A 6348-nucleotide genomic window follows, 5' to 3' on the forward strand; every position below is an offset into this window, starting at 1 on the left:
CACCTAGGCGACACATCATAGTCCTCGGGAGGATGGTCCATCTCACAAAAACAATAGAAATGGGAGGATGATCCTATCCCACTATTTTATTTATTTATTTATTTTTTAACAGTCAATAGGCATGGGACAACTCACCAATATGTGTCTTCATCTGCAACGTCACCAACGTCCAAACCTCGATGCTAAAGACGGGGACCGGGGGGGGGGGGGGATGGTGTGCTGTCGGCGCCGTTCCTAGACGGGTATGAATAACTTGCAAATCAAATGAACAAGTGACACGAGGATTTATACGAGGAAAAAGCCCTTGATCAAGAGTTGATCTCCGGCATAAAAAACCTCGGATGATGGAAACTAACGATCACCAACTATAATTACACAAATGATTGATACAACTCGGGATGATAACAAGCTTTTTACAAAGATCACTAGTGTGCAAAAGTGTAAAAATGTATGAAATCGCCAAGTGAACTGTTGAGAGCTGTTTCGAGAGTATGTGTATTTGCTAGCTTAGCTGAATGTGTTCTAACTCAAGCTTGTTATCCCCTTTTAAAATTAGAAATAACTAGATAACTAACTATCTGCTAAATGTGCAAGCTTCCCATGATCTCCATAACGTTCACAAAGGCCAAACACGTGCGGAATATTGAGGGTATATTCTCCAAGAATATCGGTAAGACTTGGTCCATGCATATACTCCTGCAAAACGAGCTCACATACAATGTAGACAACCGTTAGTGTAAGGATAACAATGAGGATCCTGGATCCTGATCCTGCAACACCTTCTGAGGATCCTTAATTCAAACAGAATTGAGGATCCGTGATCCTGGCAGTACTTGAGGATTCGTGATCCTTAGGATTGGAAAATCCTCCCCTAACAGTTTAAATATTTTTCATTGAATGACATGACACACTCTCATTGGTTGATTTTGAAGTTTACCACTTTCAAATGTCTAACCACTCCCTTCACCCTTAGGACCCACGTGTTACGACAGGTCTCTTAAACCAGAAAAATATATACGTAAAAACGTTGAAACACACACGCGTGTTGTAGAGTATTAATTCGTTAACTTTATAGCAAAACGTAAAACTTTTTCGTAAATTTAAAATTATTTGAGAGTTGTATCTTTATTAATACTAGTGTTATTCGCTGTCGCGCGTTGCGCGATTAGAAAATGTTTTTCTACAAGTAGGGGTTTCATATATAGTTAATATAAGGACTAAACGCTAAAAGTTCATTTAAGTACACATGTTGCGACGCGCTAGACGGAACTGTACATTGCATTTTTCATGAGCTTTTCCAATAAAAAAAGGTTAAAACTACCTTTATATTATAGATGTGGAGACGACAGTGATCAAAGTGTTCGTTGAAGTACGTGTGTGGTCTTTAAGGCTCTTATCTTTAATATTCAACACAAATCCTGAACCCATCAATCCATGAAAGTGAAAAGTGTTATATAAAAGAAGAAGACATACACCAAAAAAAATTCTAATACGAACAATAGCTGAAGAAATAAATTATAAGTATGAATTCAATTTCGACCTATAAAATATGTCAGTAAAGAGGTTAGTTGAATGACATGTTATTAAATGCCTAAGGTTTACAAATGATAATGAGATTTAGACGGGGCTAATATCTCTCATTCTATCAAATGTAGTGAAGTCATGAGTTATGACAACTTTAGCCTCAACACGGAGTCGGACCTGAAGTTAACAAATGAATTTGGTATTGATTGAACTGTATCTTCTTTGTGTTAGTGATCATACGAAGGTAGACATATCAGAATTGGTATTTATGTAAACCCAATCAAGAAACAATAAATAACAACACCCAATCAAGCTATCTACACTGGATCGTTTTTGCTAGTCTTGTCGACCCAACAATATCAACTGAACAAATAGACCAGACCAAATTACTGGGCCGAGCATGTTTGATGAACTGATCATTCTTTACAGTTGTCAACTTTACTCTTACCTAACAAAGTGAAAGTTATTTGTTTGTAGAATCGTTTAGGAGGATTAGTAGTTTATCTAGTTCACATGAAACCCAAATCACTTTGACGACCCGATAACAATAGGGATGAGCAAATGATACCGGTACCAGTACCAAATCGGGTACATTCGACTTTTGACCTTTTCGATACTGGTTAGGTACCGGTACCGAACTGTACCGTACCAGGTATATCCGGTACCGGTACCTACTTTTGAAAGAAACCGATGAAAGAGTTCGTTTAAGTACGCGTCGACAAATTTTTGAAAGAAACCCAATGAAAGAGTTAGTTTAAGTACGCGTGTTGCGACGCGCTAAACCAAACTACTTTCGGTACCGGTACCGGTTTAGTACCGAACGGGTACCATGCTCATCCCTAGATAACAAACTTAAAGAGCATATTAGTTAGGTTATATTATTCCTTAATGAAAATTGAAACGAATTAGTTTCTACACATTTATACTGTTTTTTTCCTTTTTTTTGGTTGGTTAACTCGGCAGGACCAACCAAATCCATCTAATGAGTTCAAGATGCAGAAATAAATGACCTGACCATTTGAAATTTTCTCATCAGAAACTCGAACAAACAACCAAGTTACAAATATAATATAACCACGCATTGACATACAGTTGACAAATTTTTGAAAGAAACGGATTAAAGAGTTCGTTTAAGTACGCATGTTGCGACACACTAAACCAAACTGTAGATTGCAATTTTCATGAGGTTTTCAAATAGAATTCAAAGTTTAAAACTACCTTAATATTATAGATGTGGAGACCAGGGGCGTAACTTAAGAGGGGCCGGGAGGGGCGCCCAACCCCGCGAACTTTTCGCTTGGTAATGTTATATATGTAGTTTTTGTATAAAGTTTTTTGGGTTTATACTTTTTCGAATACAAAACAAACCCCAACCAGTTGCTGGGGATAAAACAGAACAAAAGAGCCAACTAATACATATCCAGAAACATTAGAAACTGAAAGAAAATTACCAATAATGTCTGGCAAAGGAATGAATAGGTTCACAAAAGTAATGTCACAAAAATGATTATTAGACTCGACCTATTAATCTTGTGATGATAAATTTTACAAAACTTGTGTACATTTTTTTTGTAAAAAAATTATATCCGCAAGGACGATTACAGATGTAAATAGTATACTGTTGGACTATAGATAAAAGAAATGCATACATCTATTATAACATTAAATTCAATAAAATTTAATTACACTTTGTAGAAAAATGCATATTCAATTATTCACAAGAACGATTTGAATAGAAATAGAAGACTGTTGAATCATAAAAAAATGCATACTTCCCTTCTTTCAGATACGCTTTTTCATAAAAGTGTCAAGAAGGTCCTTCATGGGTTCCTTTTACTTAACAGCTTATATGCCTTTTCAAAATTTTCTCTAAGAGAGCCACAAACCATCTGAAAGTGGATCTTGTAATTAGCAATAAGCACAAAACTTTATTAGGTTAGGAAGAACCCAAACTGTTTTGGTGAAAGTTTGATTATACTTTTCTGTACCTATGAAGGTGGAATAGATATGGAGGTAAAAACCCTAAATGACACAGCTTCAAAATATACAGTATAAAACGATTGTGAGGAAGATATATACCTGATCTTCAAATCTTGAAAGCAGAGGGAAGATAATTTAGCAGGGGTACCTGATCTTCAAATCTTGAAAGCTGAATTCGAAGCACCAAAAGAACTGAAAGGGGGAATGTAACGCTCCGTAATTTTTCGCGTTTATCAAATTATTTATTTATTCATTTATTTAATTAAATACATTATTTATTAACTATTTATTCTTTTATTTAAATCCTTTATTCATTTATTAAAGAAATAATTATCAATATTGTTATTTATTTATTTTATTTAACTAATTAAATTAACTAAATTTACAATTTAAAAGTTTTATTCTTTTTATAAAAATAATAATCTAGTTAGCCTCGTTAAAGTTTCAAAGTTAGTTAACCTAGTTAGTATAATTTAACCAAGTTAGTCAATTAGTAAAGTTAAAGGGGTTTGGTTGTAACTTAAACTAAAACTTTAAGATAGTAAGAGACAAAAAAAAAAGTGGAAGACGACGGGTTTCGAAGCCGGGTCTGACAAGTAACCAAGCAAGCTTCTTACCACTCCAACACTTCCATACTTTGTGATTTGATCTCACTTAAATTATATGTAAAGCCGAAAAAGTCGCTTGTTTGAAAACAATTTCTGCCGCTCAAACCGTGTACAACAAACTTTCCTTATTCTACTGATTGAGGATGATTGATTTCAGTGATTTGATTATTCCACGTTTCCTTTTTAACAACAATCATGTACCTAGCCTCTTTGTAAAACACATACAAAGCAATCAAAGATCGTATCCAAGTTTAGGAGATTTGCAAAGACACTATATAAACCGCACCATTCTTCTCCATTCCATCCTCACAATTCCTTTCGATCACCTTACCTCTCGCATAACCTACACCTTGCCGGAGAAACTGAAAGTCGTCGGAGAACCTGCAACTCGCCCGAAGATCGAAGAACTTACGTCGGAGAAAATCAGTCGCGACCGGAAAGCATCAAGCGTTCACGTCCCGCTTTCGGTATACGTTTCATACGTCTTTTGCTTTTGTTCGATCTATTACATTAAACGAAATTGTATTAGGCCATATTGCAAAACACCAAGCATAAGTTGATCAAGATTTCAACAGTGGGGTTGGGTTTTGATTTTGTTAATGTCACATAAAGATGATGGTAAAGAAATTAACATATTCCTTTTTCAATGAAAAACATCCATTCTTTTTTCAAAACAATGCTAATTATCATTTTTGTTATTTATAAACAACAAACTACATATTTATCACATATAAAACAGAAACATGTTTGGGTGAGTCCACTGTTCGATGAGTTCGTGGAATGAAGAAGGAGATGCACAATGACAATGTCATGTGCTCTTTTAAAATGAAAACATTTTTAAAAATAAACTTTTCATATAGGATGTTTATTTACATAGTCCAATTACTAAATACTTGTTTATATAAAAACAACTTACATATTTATATACATCCAAACTGTTTATTTATTTATTTAAATCAAATAACATTACAATCCTTTGTCATAAATAATAACGCGTTCGTTATGTAATATCTTAATTATCTAGGTTAATCACTTTTGTTCGTCTGGATTTCCCAATCTTTACTCGTACGTTACTTACAAGAAATCGCAACGCAATCAATGTGAGTATACATGACCCATTTTCGTTTTACACTTTTTGGGTGCAATATGTATTACTTATCAAACTACACCATCACATCAAACATTTTATGCACACTCTATCCATACTCTATGCGATACATTTTAATCATGTTAGACATGTTATGCTACTGTAAACTCTCATAACTATATGTTCATTAACTTTGCAAGCCTCCCCTAACAATAGTAGCGCTATAGGTTGAGAAACGCCCCTCTCGTTATATTAACGGGTATTGTTAGGTTAATCTATGTTAAAACCACCCATACTCTTTTGGGTAGGCACGCTAATTGCGTTAAACTTTGGTTTGGACACGTAGAGTAACATCGTTTCGAGTATACTGTCAATATGATATTGTATTTCACATTTGAATATTAGCAACATTTTAAACACGTATTATACTCGCCAACATGCTTTTGTTGATTGTACTTTAATACATATTGCAGGTTGATGTTCAAGAAATAAAGCAATCAAGCTAGGATGGAACTAGAAACCCATTTTAGCATAGTATTTTATTATGTTTGAATTATGATGTACTTGAAAACAATGTATTCCCATCTGATATTTATGAAATGAATTTAATTCATATTGTCACAATAGTGTTATGTTGTTTTGAGCAATTTGTACGTCTCATCCCGATGTTTCCGCCATCGGTTGGGGTGTGACAGATTGGTATCAGAGCCATAACTATAGGGAATTAGGTAGAATTGCTATACTTTTCCCTAGTCTATAGTAGGAGTACTCTGATACCAGATTGGTATCAAAGCCATAACTATAGGGAATTAGGTAAATTGCTATACTTTTCCCTAGTTTATAGTAGGAATACTCTGATACCAGATTGGTATCAGAGCCATAACTATAGGGAATTAGGAAAAGTAGGATGCTTTTACCTAGTCTATAGTTTAGGAGCTTTCTCACTATGTGTTCTTTAAAACTACTTCCTTTCTATCTCATTTGCTTCCCTCTATTTTTCTTTGGTCTCTTAAACATGCATGCCTTTCCTAAGGCTAACACAATACACACTTGGAGGCTTTGAAGACACTCTTATGACACAATCGGAATGATTCATCCAAAATACGGGTGATTCCCACATTTGGTGATGATTTTCATTCAGCTAAACTT

General features: G+C 34.6%; 1 long non-coding RNA gene across 1 annotated transcript; it reads right to left on the minus strand.

Annotated features, from left to right (window-relative positions):
- Positions 1–296: 296 nt before the first annotated feature.
- Positions 297–3708, minus strand: LOC110923476. Its single transcript, XR_002584100.2, has 3 exons — positions 3604–3708; positions 1322–1418; positions 297–696 (listed from the first exon to the last, which is right to left on the minus strand). It is a non-coding gene; the product is annotated as an uncharacterized LOC110923476 (long non-coding RNA).
- Positions 3709–6348: the final 2640 nt, after the last annotated feature.

Source organism: Helianthus annuus, chromosome 17, assembly GCF_002127325.2.
Source record: "Helianthus annuus cultivar XRQ/B chromosome 17, HanXRQr2.0-SUNRISE, whole genome shotgun sequence".
In the NCBI taxonomy this organism is placed as follows: domain Eukaryota; kingdom Viridiplantae; phylum Streptophyta; class Magnoliopsida; order Asterales; family Asteraceae; genus Helianthus; species Helianthus annuus.